Source organism: Carettochelys insculpta, chromosome 9 (assembly GCF_033958435.1).
Source record: "Carettochelys insculpta isolate YL-2023 chromosome 9, ASM3395843v1, whole genome shotgun sequence".
NCBI lineage: Eukaryota > Metazoa > Chordata > Testudines > Carettochelyidae > Carettochelys > Carettochelys insculpta.
Genome location: NC_134145.1, coordinates 40,014,017 through 40,026,141, shown reverse-complemented (window position 1 = coordinate 40,026,141; position 12,125 = coordinate 40,014,017).

Sequence of the window (12,125 nt, the reverse complement as noted above, 5' to 3'; positions counted from 1 at the left end):
GTCACTGATTATTTTGTGTATAGCAAAGGCCCAATGCTGTAAAATGCAGAGTGTTTTGCCTCTGTAAAATCAACAGGAGCTGACGCTTGACAGCAGGTTGCTGGAGCATATAGGGTCTGATTCATCTCCAGTTAGGAAACTGTGTTTCATTTACACTTGGCTTGGGTCCTTAGGATCTTACAGGATCAGGGGCTAGTATTGCTGCTGAATACGAATGATTTTGAGTGAGTTAAGGAAACTGAAGAGTCAAATGTAGTCCATTTGAAATGAACTAAAGACTGTCACAATTCATATTTTTGCTTCAGAATAGTATTAGAAAACACATACTGACAAAACCATGGCAGTTCAGTTACAAAAGTCACTCTTTTAGAGGAAAAGGATTTAGGCACCAATTTGCTGAGCTACCTAAGTCAAACAACCTGCACCAGTTTTGCTGCGTTCTGTCCTGAAAGTTTAACATTAAAATAGCTGATGATAATCTCTTTTGAGACCCAAGAGTGTTGGCAAAGGAATAGTAAGGAATTTCAAAAAGCCTTTCAAATAATTCATGTAGATTCTTCACCTCTGTGATATGTAGTGTAGCATAAGGAAATGGAGCCACAGAAATGAGTATTCATTGTCTAACATTAAATTGGTTCTCCATCTGTTGCAGCTGAAATGCTGACTAATTACATGTCCATTCTAAATTTACTGGACTTGCTGCTTTTTGTGGGAATTCATTTTGCTTCAGGGGAAAACAATTGCAGAGGTGATGAAAAAAAAAAAAGGAATTATTTTCACCAAAAATTTTAAGAGATTTGTCTAATTTTTTGTTGAAAATAGTTTGAACTCAGACTTTTCCAGTCAGCTCTATTAATTGTTGAATAGATGAGCCTGAGGCAACATCTACACTAAGATATAAATTTGATGTTATTAACAGCAATTTTACAACACTGAGGCTATGTCTACACTTGGGATAAACTTCGAAACGGCCATGCTAATGGCCAAATTGGAGAATACTAATGAGGCGCTACATGAATATTCAGTACCTCATTAGCATGCTGCCAGACATAGCACTTCAAAAGTGCCGTGTTTTGCTCGTGTACAGCTCGTCTACACGAGAAAATGACTGAACCATGTAAACTGGTTGCTTACCTGCTTTTATGACCTTTTAAATGCAAACTTGGCACTACACCAACTCGCTTTGTGGGTGTAATAATATCGACCTTAGTGCTCCCCAAAACCAACTTAATGGCATTTACTGTGAAGACGATGACATTGTAAAATCAAGCTAACTGCCTCAAAATTGGCTTTATGATGTAGTGTAGACATTAGCTGTACATTAGCTCTGTCTGTTCCTCTAAAATCCTTAAGTCTCTGATATGCTGTCTGTGTATCTCTGGAGACGTCACCTGGATATGTTGTGAGGATAAACAGCCATGTGTGGTCTTCAGGCTTTCAAAATTGTACAGTTTAGCTTTTCCAAATCTGAAGTTAAGAAGGAAGGGTTAAGGTTGGCACTGTTGTGATCTACTGCACAGATGAAAAAAAAACCAAACCCGCTCTGAAAAAAGCATTCTGGGATTCTAAGTAGACTGTATTGATTTAATTCTACTTAATAATGATTTGGTCAATTATGGAACTGAAGCCAATGATAAAATTTCTCCATATTTCTGTCTTCATTAGTGTTAGAAGACACAGGAAATATCTAATCAACACATGTTTTTATTCGCCCATAAATCCAAAGGGGTTCTTAAAGTACAGTTTACAGGATGTTTACATGGAGACATTTGACTTATTAAAATAGGGAAAATACTCAGGAAATATAAAAAGACCAATGCATTTTCAAAGCTAATTTTTTTAGATGACTATGCTAACTAAAGTATAATAGTACAGTGGACCCCTGAATTATGCAAGGGTTGTGGTCTTGCACACCCTCACATAACTCAAATTTTGCTCAAGCTGGGTCAGGAGGAGGCAGAAACCAGGCAGCAACCTGGTTCCTTTCTCCCCTGGACTTGCAGGAGCTGCAGGAAGCAGGCAAGAAGACGTGCCATAGCAGCTGTCAGCCTGCCTGGCTCCCCCAGTGCTATTGGACTGCTTTTTTGTTTTGATAGTATATAGACTAACATGGCTACCTCCCTGTTACTACTTCTAAAAGCACTTAGTGAGAGATTCTCAAGCTATGTTGAAGAGGGGAGAATTCTGAATGATTTGAAGAGATCATGAACTGTTCTTTTGCCCAAAAAAGGTGATCAAGAAGATATTTGGAACTATTGACCCATCTGCCTGCTTTCTCATCTTTACAAAGAATGATAGCAATATGTCAAAATAAGAAGATAATGTAATACTATTTTCTGTCTTGATTGCTGCTTCAGAGTGAAGCTTAGTGATTTCTATAGTGTTCCCATAGAAACCTTAAAATGGAATGACAAACAGCAATTCAGCTTTGTAATGGTCTTTACCTTTTAATAAGAAGCTGCTACATATTCCAATCAAAATGTATCATAGGGGTTGAATTTACAGAAGTTCTCAGGCTAACATGTCAGAATAGTCAGAAGGCAGTCCATGGATGTTATGATTTAACACCCTTTGCCGGTGGGAATTCCTGGAGCTCAAAGTAATAATGTCTTCTGCATTAATGTGCAGTCAAGTGAATATAGCATTAATCTTTGTAGAAAGTTCAATTCTCCCAAGGCTGTAGTAACACAATGTAAGCCACATTAATTAATAGAAGGAAAGAGCAAGGTAGCGTTAGATCACTTTATTATATTTTAATCCTATTAAAGGAAGTCTTAATATTTTCTATCTTTCCAATTTGTCAGTATCAAGTTTTTAACTATGAAAGATAGCAAGTGTCATGATATTGTGACAAGTCACAGAGGAATATCTGTAGAAATAACAAGGAGATCTGTAGCATCTTAGGCCGCATCTAGATTCTGTCCCGCTGCCAGCAGCATGATGCAAATGAAGGGTCATGAGATTGCAAATGGCTTTTCATTTCGCATATTTACACAACTCATTCACCTATTAAAACAGCTGCAAATATGCAAATGAGCTGTATGAATATGAGTATCTATTTGCAATTTTGTAAACCCTCATTTGCATCACGTTGCTGGCAGCTAGACTGAATCTAGACACAGCCTTAAAGATTAAGAGATGTAAGTGGACATAAGCTTTTGTAGGTAAAAACCACTTTGTCCAATGCATGGCATGGAAATCACAGAGGTAAAAAGATGGCTACTTTTAACTGGAAAAGGACAGCACCTCAGGATTTAGAACAGTTATTTCGTTACACAGGCAATTTTCCCTCTCTTGGTATTCACTCCTCTCAATCAGATTCTGGGAGGCTGGGTCTACATTTGTCCCCAATTTCGAAGGGGGCATGTGAATCGGGTGATGGGAGATTACTAATGAAGTGCTGCAGTGAATACGTAGCACTTCATGAGGCTAATTCTCCCCTCCAGCAACTTCAAAGCATCAAACTTTGAAGTGCCGGCATGCATGTAGCTGCAGGTACTTTGAAGTGCCCACGCTACTTTGAAGCCCCTTTACTCCTCAAAACTTTGGGGAGTAAAGGCACTTCAAAGTGCCTGCACTACTTCAAAGTGCCCACGGCTACATGCATGCTGGCACTTCAAAGTTTGAAGCTTCGAATTTGCCATGGGGGAGAATTAGCCTAAAGAAGTGCTGCATATTCATTGCAGCATTTCATTAGTAATCTCCCATCACCTGATTCACATGCCCCCTTTGTAGTTGGGGTCAAGTGTAGACACGCCTGGAGTGACTCATATCCATCATCATCATCATCATCATCATCATCATCATCATCAATAACTGTGGGCTCAGCACCCATTGGTGTCTGATGCCTTTCTCACTATTCCTTTCCATCTTTCCCTGTGCAGGGCAGAGTGGCTTAGTTTCTGTAGACTAGCTCAGCACCAATCTACTATGTCATCTATCCATTCAGTGTGGGGTCTGCCTCTCCTATATGAACTGTCTATTATACTGTTAACCAGGGTCTCAATTTTTCGTTTGTCGTTCATTCTGCAAATATGCCCAAATAGTTGTAGCTTCTGTTTTATAACCTTCTGCAGCGGGTTCTCTTTCGGCTGTATCTTTCTATATAATTCCTCACTGGTGACCTTCTGCATCCATCCCATTCTCAGAATCTTTCTATAACAACTCCTTTCAAATGCCAATATTCTTCTTTTCGAATCTTTTGTTATCACCCATGTCTCACATCCATACAACATGCTGCTGAATACACACATTTTCAAGACGCTCAGCTTCGTTCCTGAGCTAATTGTTTTGCTTTCCCACTTCTTATCCATTGCCCTCAAACCTGCTCTTGCTTTTGCTATTCTAGTCACTATTTCCTTCTTACAGTCTAGATCAGTGGTTCCCTAACTTTTCAGCTTCACACCCCACCTTTTGATTTTTGAGAAACCCTCACCTCTTCTTTACCATCATCCATGCCCCCTTTTAACAAAAAAATAAATTCATAATTTAAAATAAACACATACGCTTGATATCATAGAATCATAGAACAATAGAGCTGGAAGAGACCTAAAAAAGTTATCGAGTCCAGCCCCCTGCTCTAAGCAGGACCAAATGCATCAGACCAGCCCAGCCAGGGCTTTGTTGAGGCGAGACTTAAACACCTCCAGGGATGGAGACTCCACTACTTCCCTGGGTAGACCATTCCCCTGCTTCACCACCCTCCTAGTGAAAAAGATTTTCCTAATGTTCAACCTGGGCCTTCCTGACAGCAACTTGAGATCATTGTTCCGTGTTCTGCCATCCGTCATCACAGTGAACAGCCTTCTCCAGCCTCTTTGCGACCTCCCTTCAGTAAGTTGAAGGCTGTTATCAAGTCCCCCCTCAGTCTTCTCTTCTGCAGACTAAACAGTCCCAATTCCCTCAACCTTTCTTCATAAGTCATATGGTCCAGCCCCCTAATTATTTTGGTCTCCCTCCACTGGACCCTCTCCAGTGTATCCACATCTTTCCTATAATAGGGGGCCCAGAACTGGACACAGTACGCCAGATGCGGCCTCACCAAAGCTGAATAAAGAGGAACAATCACTTCTCTGGATCTACTGGCAACGCTCCTCATGATGCAACCTAATATGCCATTAGTCTTCTTGGCTACAATGTCACATTGTTGACTCATGCCCAGCTTCTTGTCCACTACAACTCGTGGGGGTGGAGGAAGGGTCCAGAGACCCTTTTAAATTGTGATAGGGAAATATGCCTTAGCACAAAAGGCTAAACCACAAACTCCAGACCAGGAACTGAGGAACCAAGTGAACTGGGGAAGTCTAACCCAGTTAGCAATGGAATTTACTGAATTGCTTGCAGACTGCACTGCCTGCAGCCACCCCCCCGGTCTAAAATTGACAAATAGGAAAACCCTATACAGAAAAGAGCCATGGCCTCTGACCTAGCAGCCCAGAGGCACCAGCTGCATACCTTAAAAGGGAAAAAGAAGTATGGGATATATGGTTGTGTAAAAAGGGGAGGGGGCTGAGAGGGGCTACAAGTGAAGAGAAGCAGAAGCAACCAGGATGTGATATGTCAGACCTCGGGTGGAGCCAGCAAATGGCAGATCATAAAAGGGGGCAACAAAGTAAGGAGGAGGAGGAACACCCGAATCCTGGAGAGACCGGATGCTGTCCGCGACAAGGACTGACCACCCTTCGCCACTCCTCCTGCCTGCTCACAAGTTAAATAGAGGAGTGTGTGAAAACCTATTGGTACCACGAAGAAATTTGTAACAGTATAGCTTAGATAGCCAGATGCAGTGTTTTATTGTTTTGTTCCTGCACCTGCGCAGCTACGTAAGTAAAAGTTAACAGTTGCATTTTATCTCTGGCATTTCTTTTGATACCCTGCCATAGCTATGTGTATTGCTGCGTGTATGTCTTTAGTTTTATGAGTCTGTAAGGGTCACGTGTAAGGCTGAGGCAAAGACTCCCCAGGACCCCCGAGAGGGCTTTGACCCACTGACTGGGAAGTTCTGAAAGCAAGCTGCCTCAGCTGGGAAGCGTGGTCCGCTGAACCTTCGTGTTCCACAGAACGGAGTGTTGTTTGTGTCTGTACGTCACTTTCTCCTATTAATCCTTAAATCCTAGCCCCTGAAACTCAAAACTCACACTTCTTGGGGATAGATTACGGCTCTTCGAAATCAGGATAGATAACAGCAATGAATTCCACCAACCCACAGGCTATTTTAGAGAACTACTGGGAGTTAGAAAAACCCCAGGGGGTGTTTCTTTTCCATTTGGGTGTAATCCTATTCCTCTTGTTAGTAGTGTGGATTAAGCCACAGCTATAACTACGTCAGTTTCATAATAAATAGCACAATCACTCTCAGTGGAGCGGGCCATACTGAGAAGCAGCACTCCCTTTTCGCCAGCTCAACACTTCACCCACCTCTCACCTCCACCCTTATTTAGGACTTGGAGCACAGCATATTTGCTCCTCACTACCCTCCAGTGTATCTACCTCTCCCCCTAGCTTAGTGTCATCTGCAAACTTGCTGAGGGTGCAACCCAACCCCTCATCCAGGTCATCGATAAATATGTTGAACAGAACAGGACTCAGAACCGAACCTTGGGGCACTCCACTAGAAACTGACTGCCATCCTGCCGTCGAGACATTGATCACTGCCTGCTGGGCCCAACCTTCTAGCCAGCTTTCTGTCCATCTTACCATCCATTTATCCAATCCACATTCCTTTAACTTGCTGACAAGAATATTGTGGGAGACCGTATTAAAAGCTTTGCTAAAGTCAAGATATATCACATCCATTGATTTTCCCGTATCCACAGAGCCAATTATCTGATCGTGGAAACTAATCAGATTGGTCAGGCATGACTTGTCCTTCATGAATCCATGCTGACTATTCCTTATCACTTTCCCCTTCTCCAAGTGCCTCAAAATGACTTTCTTGAGGAGCCCTTCATGATTTTTCCAGGGACTGACGTAAGACTGACTGGCCTACAGTTCCCTGGATCATCCTTCTTTCCTTTTTCAAAGATGAGCACTACAGTTGCCTTTTTCCAATCATCCAGGATCATTCCCGATCTCCACGACTTTTCAAAGATAACGGCCATGGGCTCGTCAACAACATATGCCAACTCCCTCAGACGAATTAGGTCCGGGCCCATGGATTTATGTGCGTTTAGCTTTTTTAGCTAGCTCCTGACCTGTTGTTTCCCCACCAAAGGCTGTCCACCTTCATCCCATAATGCGTCACTTATCACATTAGTCTGGGAGCTGTCCTTATCCGTGAAGATAGAGGCAAAGAAAGCACTAAGTACTTCAGCTTTTCCTACATCATCTATCACTGGGTTACCTCCCTCATCCACTAGGGGCCCCACGCACTATCTCATCACCTTCTTCTTGCTAACAGTCCTGTAGAAACTTTTCTTGTTATCCTTCACATTCCTCATGAGCTGCAATTCCTCTTGCGCTTTCACCTTCCTGATAACTGCCCTACATTCTCAAGCTATACCTTTATATCCTCCCTAGACATCTGTCCAAGTTTCCACTTTTTGTAAGCTCCTTTTTTGTGCCTAAGTTTTCCAAGGATTTCCCTATTAAGCCAGTCTGGTCTCCTACCATATTTATTTCTCTTGCTGCACATTGGGACAGTTTCTTTCTGCGCCTTCAATAGGGCTTCCTTAAAATACTGCCAGTTTTCCTGGACTCCTTTTCCCGTCATGGTAGCATCCCAGGGGATTCTGCCCATCAGGTTCCTGAAGGAGTCAAAGTCTGCTTTTCTGAAGTGCAAGGTGCTGCTCTCTTTCCTTCCTTTGGTCAGGATCCTGAAGTCTACTGTCTCATGATCACTGCTTCCCAGGTTGTCACCCACCTCATTAACATGGGCCCTACACTTGATAAGTAACTGCCTTTTGAAAAGTGTCATCTGTTTGATGTAGTGGCTCTAAAAGGAACCAGAAAAGACCAGGGCTATTCACTCAACAACTGTTTTATTACAAGTCTTTTAATCAATGCTAATAATACATCCGTGCATGCTTACTATACAGTTCCCCCGTTGTGCCAGACAGGAGATCATGGCCTCTATCTTCCTCATATGTTGAGATGCCTGCAATGTATCAGCTGATCTGAATGGTTCATCCTCCTTGTGTTGTTACCATGAGCAAAGTATGTGAAGACCATCTTGCTTATTCCCTCCCAATGATAACCTCACTTCTGCCCTATGTATGTGACTTAAGTGGTCATTTATAAGTATGATTAACCAAACATTATTGGTAATTATTCCAACTTCCTATCCCTAAATTAAATTACTTCACCTCTGTTTTCGATGCTGTTTTTCATAAAGGCTGCTGCTACACTACCCCTCCTTTTCCACAGGGGTATGTAAATGCTGTGGATCAGAAATGCTAATGAGGTGCTGATATGAATATTCAGCACCTCATTTACATAATGACAGCCATGCAGTGTATTGAAAGTGCTGCTTTCAAATTGAAAACTGGCCACATACATGGGGTTCCTTTGAAAGAAAACCCCAAACCCCAAAGAAAACCCAAAAGGGTGCTTTCAAAACTGAGGTTTCCTTTGGAAAGGACCCCATCTACAAGGCTAGTTTTCAATTTGAAAGCAGCACTTTTGATGCACTGGATGGCTGCCATTATGTACATGAGGTGCTGAATATTCGCATCAGCTCCTCATCAGTATTTCCAATCCTTAGCATTTACATACCCCTTCCAAAAGGGAGGGGTAGTGTAGATGTGGCCAAACTGTTTACCCTTCTTGTGGCAAATGATGTTATGGCTGGTGAATATGTGAACTTATCTCACTGGAAATTTCCATTATTAACATGTTTTTGTGCATTGCTTGTGGTCACACCAGGCCCTACTGCCTTAAGCACAGAAAGCCACATCTCTGCTCACTTGCCATATTTGCATGTGCATATTGCACCAGACTGCACCCAAGTCTAAGCTTGTCTTGTCACATGCTTGTGCTTTGGACAAGACAGGGCCATGCAGCCTCCCCCACAATATGCTAGTATATCTTTTGATTGATCATCAGGTATAAATATCCATCTCCCTGCCTCACTGATTTCCACTCCATTTATCTGATGTAGTGTTTTTCACCGACAAAAACTTATGCCCAAATGAACCTGTTAATTTTTAATGTGCCATAGGACTCCTGCATGATATGGTGAGTATATGTCTATATATATGGATCATGCCTTGATACTGGCATTTCTAAGGACCAAGTCATAAAGAATTATTTTTGAAATGATCATAAAATTGCCATTGATGCTATTGTGCCTCAGGATCTTCCACATTTGTATTACTTGCCCTACTTTTTGGAGACTGCCATTCAACTGTAAATATGTGCTGGAGGCTGAATCTTAACTTGCAGCGTTGCCACCTTGGAGCAAATTATGTTAGAGTGCAGCAGTAGTCTGTCTGCCTGGCAAAGAGTGTCTTTTCATATTAGGGTTTACTTGGATGCATGAGAGTCTAAAGAAAGGAACATATTTGACCTGCACATTTTGCTATTTCCTCTGCAGCTATTGAAGATACGATGTGTTTGTCTGAAGCCTTTTCTCAATGCATTATCAGTCCAGTGTCTCCTCCTTCAGAGAAATCATAATTCTCTGACTTTGACATCACAATGTGTTGCTAGTGAAATGACTGTGGTGTCATCAATGTAATTTTACTTAACAACTCCCTTCAGGTTCAGAGAGGGATTTGGCTGTAAAGGAGCATGCATCTTTGAGCTTCGTCCAGCAGGAATGGAGCACTGAAAAAACAGAAGAGATGCTTAACAGTTCAATGATGGGAGCAAGGGAATTGGATATTGCTAGTTGATGGGCTGGTATGAATCCTGCAGCCGCCATAGAACATTAGGTTTTGGAAATGGGCTGTCAGCAATGTTCCCTGTAAGCTGAGTGTTTGGGCAGCCACCCAGTAGAGATTCAGGTGCCACCCAGCTGATTAGCAGAGCATCCACAACAGGCAGCATGTGTTTTTATTGGTGGTGCACATCTGCTCATGCCTCAGTGCACAAAATGAAATTTATTCCACCAATGGATGGAAAAAATTAGAGGGAACACTGGCTGTCAAAGCAATTTTTCACAGAAGCTGTCAGAAAAGCCTGGTGAGATCATATGGCAGCTTCTGCACTCACTATCTGTAAAATTCAGCTTTTCTACACAGTTGGTCAAGCACTTCTCTTGCAGTGGCAAAGGCAGTGTGGTGACAAAGACTGCTGTATGCAGCATATGTGTGCATTCCTGTATTGAGAGCATTGTGCTCTTAGCATGCCTTGGCTCAGCCCCTCAGTCTGACTACTGTCCCCTGCTAACCAGTGCTTATTTTAGTGAAGACAACAATATTTATCTGCATTACTGAACATGATGTACAGTTGCTCCTACTCTTTGGAAGGCTCTTGGACTACCCAGCACCACCACTTTACCTTCCCACACATCCTTTATCTTCTCTCAGATGCCTTCAGGATCATACTCTTTGTTCAGTTACTAAAGATAATGTGCCACCAAGGAAGGGCTAGCTAGAACAGGCAGATTGTTTGAGTCAGTAAATTCTCCTGCTGTGAACTGTACAAAACCCTCAGGGACATCAATTGAGGATGAGGCCCTTTACCCCTTTGTGCCCCAGTTTACACATCAAAAAGTGAAGTAAAAATGTTAAATAATCTAATAGTCTTGTGAGGCTTAGTTATGGATGTTTGTAAAGTGCTTTGAAATACTGTGATAAATGAGTCAGGATGTGCAAAATATACTGTAGTTATCCTTGTTAGGGCACAGTTGTGAAAACCCACTCATATGAACAGGCCTGATTCCTTAATATAGTCCCATTAAAATTAATAGTACTATTTTGCTGAATAAGGTTTATTCAGGCAAATAAGGGATTGCTGGACAAAGCCTTTAGTTACTATGATTGCAGTGAAGAATTATGAAATCTCGCTTGTCTTTCAAATGCTATTGAGCTTTTAGTTACATACATTTGAAAGTGTTCTCCAGTTTGAAATCTGTGATTTCAATAGTGCAAGTGTGAAAGAATATAGATTCAAAACAACTGAACTTTCTTTTCTAATATATTACTCTTACCACCAGTCACAGTCACAGTTAGTAGGAGTTAAATGGTGAATCATTTGATATGTAATGATATCTATGATATGCTCTGATGGACATCTTCCCCCCTGTTTTAGACATCTGTTTTTACTTTTTTCCAGTATATGGCATAATCGTGCCATAGTAAATATCAATACAGTGATCATGCAGAATATTTTAGTTTTTAATTTCAGCATAACTCATGCTAAAGAAACATTTTTGTATGCTCAGTTCAACCAAATGCCAAATTCACTGTATAAGGACTGAGGAAATTTACATAACAACAACTTCATCAAGCTACCCTGAAAATCTGAGACCGATTCATAAAAAAGATTGCACTTTCCAAAGATGTTCAAGTTAGCATCAAAGTCAAACAACCACCATGCATTTTGAGGTGTGCCATTCTGCAGATTAATGTTAAAAGTACTTGATATCTTCATGCGTGTGTTCATAACACTATTATGCAATAGTAATTAGGTTATTGCCGGGAGAGTAAGTGCCTTTATTTTTGTGGCTTTATTTTGGAACACCTATTTTACTGTTGCAATTATTTTTGTCTGGGCAGATGCCATGACATACTTGTCTAAATGAAAGCATGCCCATATTGTTACCTCATATTCCTAAATCACACCCACTGACCTACCTTTTGCATGCTGTCATCAACCAAAAATATTTAAGCTCTTTAGAGCAGAGCTTTTTGTCTTTGACTGTATGGCTGTGTCTACGCTAGCCAAAAAATTCGAAATGGCCATTTCGAAGTTTACTAATGAAGCGCTGAAATACGTATTCAGTGCCTCATTAGAATGCTGGCAGCTGCAGCACTTCGAAATTGACGTGGTTCGTCGCCACGCAGCTTGTCCAGACAGGGCTCCTTTTTGAAAGCACCCCGCCTACTTTGAAGTCCCCTTATTCCCATCTGCTCATAGGAATAAGGGGACTTCAAAGTAGGTGGGGGTCCTTTCGAAAAGGAGCACCATATGGATGAGCTGCGCGACGGCGAGCCACGTCAATTTTGAAGTGCTGCGGCTGC